The sequence below is a fragment of the Typopeltis vanoorti genome, chromosome 15, assembly GCF_054136105.1.
Source record: "Typopeltis vanoorti isolate ZY-2024b chromosome 15, IOZ_Tvanoo_1.0, whole genome shotgun sequence".
NCBI classification, from domain to species: domain Eukaryota; kingdom Metazoa; phylum Arthropoda; class Arachnida; order Uropygi; family Thelyphonidae; genus Typopeltis; species Typopeltis vanoorti.
In genome coordinates, this window is record NC_143563.1 from 100,534,041 (window position 1) to 100,547,094 (window position 13,054).

Consider the following 13,054-nt stretch of genomic DNA (forward strand, 5'->3'; position numbering starts at 1 on the left):
AGGAAGTTAAAGAGGCAGTGAAGGAAAAGAAGAAAGCATATCAAAAGTTCCTGGCAAATAAGTCAGCTTTTGCTCTTACAGAATACAGAGACAAATGTAATAAAGTGAAACACTGTTTAAAACTAGCTAAACAAAAGTCATGGGAGGACTTTGGCAAGAATATAGAAAATAAATATCAAGAAGGTGGCAAAATGATGAGAGGTTGTTGATGAACTTAGAAATGGAGGAAAGAGTGCCTTAAAAGCAGTTAGAGATGATAAATGTGACATGAAAATGGGAGAAAAAGATATCCTTGAAGTATGGAGTAATTACTTCAAAAAAATTGCTAAATGAAACAAGCAGTGATAGCACAGTGGTAAAAAAACACTCAACAGGCATACAGTCAGGAATACATATCCATACTTGAAGTAGAAAAAGCCATCAAAGGCTTGAAATGTAGAAAAGCAGCAGGAATAGATGATATTCGACCAAAAATGCTGAAGTATGGCGGTATAAAAGTCTTACAGTGACTGCACTGCATTCAGATGGCTGGACAGATGGACGAATTCCCAATGATTGGAGTAGAGCTCTCAGAGCACCCACATATAAAAAGGGAAATAAAACTGAATATGAGAATTACAGAAGTATTTCCCTACTGAGTGTTCCTGGGAAGATTTATGCAAATATACTTGAGGAACGGTTGAGAAGAATTGTGGAAGAAAAGCTTAGTGAAGAACACGCTGGATTCAGGCCAAAAAGATCTGATACTGATAGAGGCTATCAGGATCAGATCTTCACTTTACAATAAATAGTTGAGAAATCATGGGAATATAACAAAGATCTGTATTTAAGTTTTGTCGATCTGGAAAAGGTGTATGACAAGGTGCCAAGAGAGATAAGCAATATCATAAGTGACTTTGTGACATGCAGTACTTGCGGCATGTACGCGTCTCGGGAATTGGATATGTGGCTTGTGAAAGAGAGCGGAGAGCATGTGTGTGCAAAATGCAGGTAGTTGGAGGAAATAAGTGCATTAGAAATATCGATATCCTACCATGTTGCTTTAGGAATGGGGAATGAATGTAGGAAGACAAGTAGTGTGATAGGAGAGAATGAAAAAAAAAATATATATATATATATATGAATGAGAAAATAATAGTTGATAGTGTGGAAGGTGTGAATGACTGTGAAAGTTTAGGAGATGGTTTTGTTTGGAAGCGTGAATTTAGATTAAGAGTGACTGACCTGCAGAGGAAGATAGATGAGCTGAAAGAGGAGGTGGAATGTCTCGTGAATGAGAGCAGAAGTATGAAAGATAAGATTAGGAGAATGGAAGAGATAAATGCAAGGCGATTTAGAGTAGGGGAGAGGGAAAATTTTGGGAGTATGAGCGTGAGGTATGGGAATGCTAGAAGATGAGAGGATGGAAACAGTAGGAGAGATGGAATGAGAGAGGGATATGGAAGTGCTAGAAGTGGAGAAAATGGAAACAGTAGGAGAGAGGGAATGAGACACATGTATGGGAATGCTAGAAGACGAGAGGATGGAAACAGTAGGAGAGAGAGGTATGGGAATGCTAGAAGACGAGAGGATGGAAACAGGAGGAGAGAGAGGTATGGGAATACTAGAAGAGAGAATAGCAGTAGAGGAGAGAGAAAGAGAGAGAGACCTATGGGAATGAAAGAAGAGGAGAGAATGGAAACAATAGGAGAGAGGGAATGGTAAGAGGTATAATGTATGGTGACTCAATGCTCCGTGTTGTTCAAGATAGGATGCGTGAGGAGTGTTTGCCAGGAGGAACAATAGAAAGGGTGGCTATGGCAATTAAGAGAGGTGAAAGGGTGGATGAGATGATTGTGATGGTAGGAACAAATGACTTTAGTGGTAATGTAAGTCGGGCAGCGAGAGATATGAGATTTTTGCTCGAGGCTGTACGGAAGAAGACACACAGAGGAAAAATAGTGTGCATGTTGCCTAGGTATGATGAACTTAGCAAAAGAGCGGTGATATTGAATGTCATAATAGCAAGAATGTGTGACAAGAAAGGACTGGTATATGTGGATGCTTGGAGTGTGTATGAGGAAAGAGAGGAATTGTATGCAAGAGACCGCTTACATTTGAATGAGGAAGGACATAGGCATCTGGAGAGATTGCTGTTCTGAACGAGTCAGTGTGTCCCAGGGAGGATGATAGCAGGGGTGGCCTCTTATGGGAATGGATACTTCTGAGAAGGGAGACGATGTCAGGTAACACTGAGCCCAGTGGAGTCTTGAAGGGATAATGCTGGGTATAGAAACAATGGCATTTATATGCTTTATACTAATACCAGGAGTTTCTGGAATAAGGGAGAGGAATTGGTGGTGCAGATAGCATCAGCCTGGCCAAAAATTATTGGGATCACTGAGACGTGGTTGACAGAAGGGGATATAATAACAGGAATAGAAGTCGCTGGTTATAGCATTTTTCGTCAGGATAGGAGGGGAAAGCGTGGTGGTGGGATACTGCTTATGATAAGTGATGACCTATGTCCTCTAAGAGTGGAGGCTTTGGAAGGCAGTCACACTAATGATTTTGAAAGCATATGGTGTGAGGGTAGAGGTGGACAAGACAGGATATTTAGTGGGGTGTTGCTACAGACCCAGGAGTACAGAGGGTGGGGACCAGGAAATGTTTAGACAGTTGAGTTTGTCAAGTGCAAGAAGAATGATTGTTATGGGAGATTTTAACTACAGTAGTATAAACTGGGGAGAGGAAGATGCATGTAGCAATAAGGGAATGGAATTTCTAGAATTCTTGAGGGACAAATGTCTTAGGCAACATGTAATAGAGGGAACAAGAGGTTCAAGAGTTTTCGATTTGGTTATAGCATCAGAAGAGTTGATAATAACTGAGATGACATCTCTCCCACCAGTTGGAGAGAGTGGCTATATGGTTTTGACTTGGAAAATGAATAGACATGCAGGAGTCTCAAAGAGAAGGGAACGTATGTGGAATCATAAGGCAGGTGATTATAATAGTCTAAGACGTCAACTTGGGGAAGTTTCATGGAGGGAGGAATTGGAAGGCCGGGATATCATTAGTGCATGGGAAATTATGAAAGAATATTTGTTAGCAGCAATGGTAAGTTGTATACCATGAGTGAACAAGAGGACACAATTTGGAGTAAAGTGAATGACAAACAATATTAAACAGGAATTGCATGCGAAAAAGAGTCTGTGGAAGAGATATAAGAAGACAGACAGGAGAAGAGAAGATGCATGAAGAGTATAAGACACAGACCACAAGAGTGACTAGTATGGTAAGGAAGATGCAACTGGAATATGAGAGATTAGCCCTAAGATCCAAAGAAAATCCTAGGGAATTTTTTAGATATATGGCCAGTAGTAGCAGAAATGACTGTGGAAGAATGATATTGTGGGATAAAAATGGGAATAGAGTGACTGATGCCGAGGACATAGTGGAATTGTTCAATGAACACTTTATTGGAGTATTTCATCCTAGAGGAGTCAGTTTTAATGCTAGAGGGATAGGGCTGGTTCAAGGTTTAGAGGTACAGGAGGAGAGTGTGTTTCAGATACTGAGTACTCTGGATGTCAGTAAAGCTTTGGGACTGGATGGTATTTCACCACGAGTTTTGAGAGAATGTGCTAGGGAACTGACAGCGCCTTTGACCTGGCTTTTCAATGAAAGTCTGGCTTCAGCAATGGTGCCCAGGGAATGGAAGGAAGGTAAGATAGTGCCATTGCATAAGGGTGGTAACAGACTGGAAGTGTCTAATTATAGACCAGTCTGTGTGTCATCAGTAGTTAAGATCTTGGAGAAAGTAGTGAGGGACCGTATACAGCACTGTGCAGATGAGGGTAATATTATCTGTGAGAGTCAACATGGATTTGTGAAAGGACGCTCTTGTTTTAGCAATATGCTAGCCTTTTATAATAAAGTTACAAGAACATTAGATGAGGGAAAGGCATATACAGCAATTTTCTTATACTTAGCGAAGGCATTTGACAGGATGCCACATGATAAGCTGATATTTAAGTTACAGCACATGGGTCTGGATGTCAGATTGGTCAACTGGATTCAGGATTGGCTGTCCGATAGGATCAGAGAGTTGTGTATGGTGGAGCAGTTTCAAGGATGCAGAGGGTTGCAAGTGGGTTCCCACAGGGCTCAGTACTAGAACCTATATTTATATCAATGACATTGCCAGTGGATTGCAAGGGGGTATTCAGTTGTTTGTGGATGATGCGAAGCTGGGAAGGATTATTAGTAATAGTGCAGATTTGGTAGCCCTGCAAGTGGATTTGAATAAGCTAGATAGATGGGCAAATGAATGTAGGTATCAGTTTAATGCAGCAAAATGTAAGGTCTTGAGGTTTGGGAAACATCGATGGGATGCTGCATACTCTATGGGAGGAGTTATACTGGAGGAAGTAGGGGAGACGAGATCTGGGGTTGATGATTGATAGAAACCTGAAGTTTAGGGGACATATTGCAAAGGTGGTGAAGGTAACACAGAGGATTGCTGCAATTATGAGAAGGACACTGACCTGCAGAGATAAGGTTATCATTCTGTTGTATAAGTCTCTGATCAGACCACACTTGGACTATTATTCTCAGATTTGGTCCCCAGGATTTGAATGGGATAAATTAACTGTGGAAAGGATACAAAGACGGATGACAAAGATTTTTTCAGGACTGTACAAGGATAGTTATGAGGATCGGCTGAGGGAATGTGGACTGCAGAGTTTGGTGAATAGAAGGAGAGGTGATATGATTGAGACTTTTAAACTGTTGAGAGGTGGTTACAGGGTTGACACTGGGGAGTTCTTTTGCTTGGTTGAACAGTGGGAAGGAGTGATGACAAGAGGCCATCCCTGGAAGTTACGAAAGGAAACTGTGAGCAAGACGGTGAGTAGTGCGTGGCGGGTGGTTGAACCGTGGAATGTATTGTCTGATGGAGTGGTGAGAGCGAGAACGGTCAATGAGTTTAAGGAGTGGTATGATAGCCTTTGTTTCTTAGGGGGGGGCCACCCATCGATGAATCTTGACAGACTTTGTGTTTCTTAGGAAGGACCTCCCACGATGAATCTTTTGATTCCATGGAGGCCTGAATAATAATAATAATACGCTACAGTTATATGGTGTGAATGGGGCATTATATCAAGTCTTTATTTGAGTTGTAAATCAGCAGTTAGAATTGAAGGAAGTACAGGAAGATGGTTTAATGTTAAATCTGGTATGAGACAAGGATGTACATTATCCCCTCTGTTATTCATTATCTATATGGATCACATTATGAAGGAAAGTGGTATTAAACATGATATCAAAATTGTAGATGTTAATGTCAGCTCTTTGCTTTATGCAGACAATGTTATACTTCTAAATAAATCTGCTACAAGCCTGAAGATTCCCTGACTAAATTGCATAACTGTTATAATAGATATGGTATGAAGATCTGCTATAAAAAAAACAAAGACAATGAAAATAGGCAGAATCATTGAAAATGTCAACCACGTTGTGAACAGAGAACCTGTGGAACAAGTAAAACATTTTAGCTACTTAGGCACGATTTTTAGTGAAATGGTAAATTAAATATGGAAGACAACAGAATCAAGAAAGCTGGTATGGTGGGAAGTCAATTGAATAAATTCATATGGAATAAGAGAGAAATTAGTTGGAACACTAAATTAGCTGTATACAAGAGAGTGTTCAAACCAGTTTTAACTTATGGGTCTGGGAGCTGGATCAGAAGTAAAACACTTGACCAAAGACTAGAGACCACAGATATGAGAGTCCTGAGAAAGATTACAGGTGTGAGCAGATATCAACAATGTCAATATTATATTAAAAATGAGGATATTAGGAAAGAACTTGACATTGTCAGCATCCAGCAATTCGTTAGCAGATCTAATCTCAGTTGGTATGGTCACTTAAACAGAATGGGCGAGGAAAGATTAGCAAAACAGGTGTTCTCTGCCAGGTTGGTGGGAAAACGACCCAGAGGAAGACCACGATATAGGTGGATTGATATGGTATAGGGTGCTTTGGAAGATAGAAATATAAGATCTGATAATGTTGGAGTCTTGACAAGTAACAGACTGATTTGGAGGAAAATGGTAGATGGGAAATTAGTAATGATGTAAATTTTTCATTTAGTACTATCATATCCTGTACACGCCTTGAGGGTACATGGCAGGAATTTGATGAAGCATTTTATTAAAATATCAGAATTAATCCTGTAATAAGTAATTGGTGTTATAAAAATGTGCACCAATGAAATGCTTGAGGTTGTATATTTGCATTTTTCTTTTTAAACTTAGATTCCATTATATTTTCTAATAAACAATGAAGACAATCAGTCTGATTTCTGGTTTGATTTGTTCAGCTTCATATAAGAAAGTTTTCTTAAACATATGAGGGTATTTATGTTTTGAGGGGATGTTCCTACGAGTTAACAGCTTTAATGTACCTCTTTAATATGAGTCTTAGAATAGCCAATGGAGTGGAAAGAGGACAAAATCGTTCTGCTTTATATGGGGGGGGAGGGATATGGCTTCAAATTTTAAGCTAATCTGCTTGTCAGAAGTTGTAGGCAAAGTGTTAGTGGCTACTGGGTAACAGTTGCATTCTTTTTGGTGGACAGCATGGGTTTGCTAAAGGAAAGTAGTGTTTTAGCAATCTACTTAGTTATTATAACAACATGGGACAATGTAGATGAATACACAGTGGCATAACTAGATTTTGCAAAAATCTTTGCCACATAAGCTGGTAATTAAGTGGGAAAGAATCGGGTTGGATAATAGATTAGTGCACTGGATTGGAGATGGGTTATCTGATAAGTATCAACAAGCTGTGTATGAGGAGAGCAATATCCCAGTAGAGATAAGTCACTAGTGGTGTGCCTCAGGGGTCTATTTTGGAGCCATTACTGAATAATTAGTATGTAAATAATATTGGGAAGTTCTTGGATGGCAGTATATAGTTGTTTGCAGGTGATTCAGACTTGGGAACTGAGGAGTAGAACAGAACTTGTAGCCTTGCCAAGAGGACTATAGACTGTTGAATGGGTGAATGAGTGAAGTGCAAGTTCAATGTAGCAAAGTGTGAAGTTTTAAAATTTAAGGAACAAATATGGGATGCAAAATATATGATTGATGGGAATATCCTAGAGGACACTAGGGGATCTGGAGGTGATGGTGGACCTGAAATTTCTAGGGACATTTTGCTAAAATAGCGAGAACAGCATAGTGAATTATGGCAATGATGCAGAGGATACTTACATGTAGAAGTAAAAATGTTATAAGGCTTTAATTAGAATGAATGAATGTGGATTACTGCACAGATTTGGTCATCTGGCTTTAAAAAAAATATGTTGGAAAGGGTTTGGATGCATTGCACTGAGGCAGTTTGTTTTCTGGAATGTTGAGAGTGAAGACTGAGGGAATGCAATTTGAAAGTCTAGTGGATGAGTGAGGGGAGGAGGAACATAACAGACACACACTGTTGCCTCACCCATATGATGCGGATACATGTTCATAATGCCATATAAGCATAGGCATATGGGCATTAACAGTGTAGACAGTCATTGCCATCAGGATGAGTTGATGAAAACAGTTGAGTCTGGTATGGTGGTTGGACCCCATAAGTTCAGTTCAAGCGATTTCTGCCACATTGCATGTATCCTGGTCTGTCAGCAAGGTTATCATTAAGTGGAAATGTGATGGAACTGACAAATCGGGATTAGTGATCTCTCGAGCATGTTGTCACAGTAAATCATCAGTCAGCCTTAGAAACCATCACAAACGACTTCTGCATGAGCTCTGGAACAGATGACAGTGACAGAACTATTCACTGGGAAGTGTTCCTTGGGATTTATGTTCATGCTGTGGCTCACAAGCCCTTGATTACACCTGCTAAAGCTGGTGTCTGGAATGGTGCAAACACAGTCACTGGACTGCAGATCAATGGAAAGTCCTCTGGAGAGATAAATTACAGTACAGAATCTGGAAATCCAGTGGACATGTCTGGATTTGATAGATATCTGTGAAATTTGAAGGTGGTAGCATACAATGGTCTGGGGCTGTTTTTCCTGGACAAAGCCCACTGATTTCTGTGTCCAGATCTTTAAATGCTGATGTCTACCATGATATTTCGAATAATTCTGTTATTCTCACACTGTGGCAACAGTTTGAAATAGGCCCTTTCTTGTATCTGCATGATAACGCACCTGCTCACAAAGCAAGTGCCCTAGCTCTGTGCTTTGAAGACATGGAGGTGGAAGAACCAAACTGGCCTGAAATCAACTGTACTTGAACATCTTTGGGATGAGCTGGAGCAAATGGAGCAAAGGGACTAGATCCTACTCACACAACTAATACTTGTCAGCTGTTCACTATACTACAGGAGGAATGGAAATTAATTCAAGCAGAAGTTTACAATAACTTAGTGCAGAGCCTACCCCCAAAGGGTAATAGCTGTAATAGCAGCAAAAGGAGGCCCGACATCATACTGAGAGCAATGCTATACAAACAGTTGTATTTCCCATTTCATGTCCAGACAATTTTGGCATCATAGTGTAAGTTAGTAATGGTTATCACCAGATTAATATAAGATTTTTCATAGTGGGTAGAGATGGGGAAGAACAAGAGATCATTCCTAGAAGCTATATAAGGAGGGTGTGAGGTATAGGTTTATGTGTGGAGAGTGGGAAGTGATTGGAATGCATTGCCTGAACGTTGTGGTTAGTGCAGAAACAGTGACTGCATTGCAGTGAAATCAAGCTATGATGAACTGTTTATTAAATACTTAAGGAATTGACAGCGTATACTAGAAATATAAATTAAATCAAACTTTAATATATACTTTCCAATATTTCGGCAACGTCACATTGCCATCTTCATGGGAACTTAAGATAAAGACACGTGCACGCAAGTACTACACGACACCAAATGAGAAACGAAGCGAGGAAGCTACCATTTTCCTAAAGCCCTGATGGTGCTCCCAACGGGTTATATTAGGTGTTCTTGGCCTTTGGGGTGAAGTTCTCCTGATGTATGTTTCCCAAATTTGGGGCAGTCTCATGCATCCAAATTTTGAGGTTTGGCATGTTCCTAAGGACTGAGACTGATTCCATGAATAGTCTTTCATATTTGAACTTGCTACGGTGTATTACTGTGGCTTTCTTCCATCTTATTCTGTGGTGAGTATCCAGAGCATGGTCTGCAAGCCCAGAGTGGCTGTACTGGTGAAATCAGATGTAGTCCTTGTGTTCTGAGATTCTGATATTTGCTGTCCTGCCTGTTTGGCCAAAATAGGACAATTTACAGCTGTAGGGGACTTGGTATACACCAGGTAGGTCTAGGGGAAGTGGTTGGTCTTTAGTGGAGCAGATAAGGAATGCCAATTTTCTATGTGGTCTGCAACAAGAAGTCAAGTCGTGGTTTTTTTTTTTTAGGATTTTGTTGATTTTTTCTGAGGCACCTTGGAAAAAATCAAATGGTGATGGATTTAGAGATCTTTTTTTGTGAAGGGAGGAAGGTGGGGTGGATAACTGGTTTTAGTATTTTTTGGATTTTTTTGAGGTGGTTGCCTTTGGTCAGTTTTGATGTCTCCTCCTTATTCACAAATATCCCTCTCAAAGAAACCTTAGAGCTTATCCAAGCTAAATTTCCTCCTGATATCTCGGCCCTATTTCAGTTCATAATGAACTGAGGCTATTTCATTTGGCAGGAAAAATTCTACAGATAGAGGGGATGGACAACCATGGGTTCACCACTTTCCCCACCCATGGCCACCCATGGCCAACTTCTTTATGGAGACTTTTGAAGACAAAGCCTTAAACTCTGCCCCACAAAAACCTACCATATGGCTTCGCTATGTTGATGATGATGTTCGCTATTTGGCCACATGGCTCTGATACACTCCTCTCCTTCTTAACACACTTAAACAACCAACACCCCAGAATCGAGTTCACCCTGGAAAAAGAGGAAAACAATAGCCTCCCTTTCCTAGACACGCTAGTCACCCACCAACCTGATGGAACCTTACTTTTTTCAGTTTATAGAAAACTCACCCATACAGGCAGATACATTCACCAACAATCCCCCCCCTCTCACAACAATATGGAGTTAAGACACTAAAACTAATATGTTCAAATGACAAAGCCCTAACCACTGAACTAAATCACATCTTTAACACTTTCTCAGCCAATGGCTACCCCCCCCCCCCCCAAAAAATCCCCAAAATACTAAAACCAGTTATCCACAACCCACCTCCATCCCTTCACAAAAAAGATTACTCTACTCTAAATCCATCACCATTCCCTACATCCGAGGCACCTCGGAAAAAATCAACAAAATCCTAAAAAAAAAAAAAAAAAAAACATGACTTGACTTCTTGTTGCAGACCACATAGAAAATTGGCATCTCTTATCTGCTCCACTAAAGACCAACCACTTCCCCTAGACCTACCTGGTGTATACCAGGTCCCCTGCAGCTGTAAATTGTCCTATTTTGGCCAAACAGGCAGGACAGCAAATATCAGAATCTCAGAACACAAGGACTACATCAGATTTCACCAGTACAGCCGCTCTGGGCTTGCAGACCATGCTCTGGATACTCACCACAGAATAAGATGGAAGAAAGCTACAGTAATACACTGCAGCAAGTTCATATATGAAAGACTATTCATGGAATCAGTCTTAGCCCTTAGGAACGTGCCAAACCTCAACAAATTTCGATGCATGAGACTGCCCCAAATTTGGGAAACATACATCAGGAGAACTTCAACCCAAAGGCCAAGAACACCTAATATAGCCTGCTGGGAGCACCATCAGGGCTTTAGGAAAACGGTAGCTTCCTCGCTTCGTTTCTCATTTGGTGTTGTGTAGTACTTGCATGCACATGTCTTTGCCATCTTGATGGGAACTTAAGATAATGCGACGTTGTCGAAATATTGGAAAGTATATATTAAAATTTAATTTATATTTCTAGTATACACTGTCAATTCCTGAAGGAATATGATGAACTGTACATGTAAGTCATACCACCCATGAGAAGTCTCTTGATTCCATAGATATCCGGCGATGATGATGAACATTGCTGCTAAATGAATTCAACAGTTATGTTTTGTTGATCTGTATGTGTATAGTAATGTCTTTCACAGTTTTAAACCAGTTTTTTTTTTTGCAGGGTTGGATTAAATTGATGAGACGTACATTGTGAATACTCCTGATATAGGAGAACTGAAATTGTCAGATCATGGAATGCTACAAACTGTATCTTATGGAAAGGATACAAAATAACTTCAAGCAGGAAGAACTTAAGAAGAAACCTTAAAACGTTAAAAATAAATAAAAATAAGAAATTAAAAAACTAACAATGTCAATACTTATAAAAAAAAAATTAATAAGGAGCTAATGTATAGCTTCATGATGATCTAGGTGCTCACTCAATCATGTATCCTTCATTTCTTTTCCATGTTGTTAGGATTTGTATTGTTATTTTTTCCTGTTTGTCTTATTCAAATATCACTGGTGAAACATTTCAAACTTTTATTAATATTAATAAGGCATTTTTTTTTACGTATATACAAGGGTGGTCTGAAAAGTTTTCAGCCTGACAATGAAAAAACAAATTTATAATTTCAAAATTAGTTTTATTTTTCAGCAAACTCTCCCTTGAGACTAATACATTTATTCCAACACCATTATCCTCTCCCTGTAGTGGTTCTCAGTAAGATCTGCAAAATACCCCTCTACAGCTGCAATCACCTCTTGATTTGAAGAAAAATGCTGACCAACGAGGAAGAGTGTTAGTTTTGGGAAGAAACAGAAGTCAGAGGGAGCCAAATCTGGAGAATAGGGTGGATGTTCCAACAATTCATAGTGCAAATCCCTTAATTTTCCCATTTCCTAAACACCTTTGTGGGCAGGTGTATTGTCCTGATGAAAGATGAGGTTTTTTTGGAGGTTAATTTTGCACTTGGTTAGACTATAATAAATTTAGTTTAATCCTTTATCCAAGTGTGAGAAAACAAAGTTTGCACCTGAAAATATCTTCAGGACTGAGGAAAGGTAGTGCAACACCAGGCAACTTGGAGCAAAGGTGGACTAAGCTATCATCACTCCTATCTCAGTATCTCCCATAATGCAAAACACGTCTCCGTGCAGATATGTATAATGTTATGCATTAAAGGAAGAGCCACTACCCAGACCGGTTTCGACCTTTATTGTGGTCTCGTCAGTGGGAGCCAGGCCCAGAGGTGGAGATACCAAGGCAGAAGCAATGGAGAGGTCATCTTTACCTATAGGAGTTGCCAAAAGGTGGGCCACCTTATTATTAAATGACTCTGGATTTAGAGAAAGATGTTGAAAGTTTATTTTGCACTTGGTTAGACTATAATAAATTGAGTTTAATCCTTTATCCAAGTGTGAGCAAAAAAAGTTTGCACCCGAAAATATCTTCAGGACTGAAGAAAGGTAGTGCAACACCGATGCAGTTAAACTAAATTTATTATAGTCTAACCAAGTGCAAAATAAACTTTCAACATCTTTCTCTAAATCCAGAGTAATTTAATAATAAGGTGGCCCACCTTTTGGCAACTCCTATAGGTAAAGATGACCTCTCCATTGCTTCTGCTTTGGTATCTCCACCTCTGGGCTTGGCTCCCACTGACGAGACCTCAATAAAGGTCGAAACCGGTCTGGGTAGTGACCCTTTCCTTAATGCATAACATTATTCATAATCGCAAGGAGATGTTTTGCATTATGGGAGATACTGAGATAGGAGTGATGATAGCATGGTCCACCTTTGCTCAGAGTTGTCTGGTGTTGCACTACCTTTCCTCAGTCCTGAAGATATTTTCGGGCGCAACTTTTGTTTGCTCACACTTGGATAAAGGATTAAACTAAATTTATTATGATTTTTTTTCTTCTACAAACAGGGTCTTTTCTCACAAATTTTTTTCGTCTAGTCTGGTTAAAAGATTGGAATAATATTCCCCGGTTATTGTTTTACCCTATTCAAGATAATTAATAAACAAAATGTCTTTAGCATCCCAAAACACCGATGCC

At 39.7% G+C, this 13,054-nt stretch overlaps 1 protein-coding gene across 1 annotated transcript in view; it reads left to right on the forward strand.

Annotated features, from left to right (window-relative positions):
* LOC150099030 (metal cation symporter ZIP14-like) overlaps positions 1-13,054 on the forward strand; it is a 281,749-nt gene that overhangs the window by 136,670 nt on the left and 132,025 nt on the right. The window lies entirely within an intron of this gene.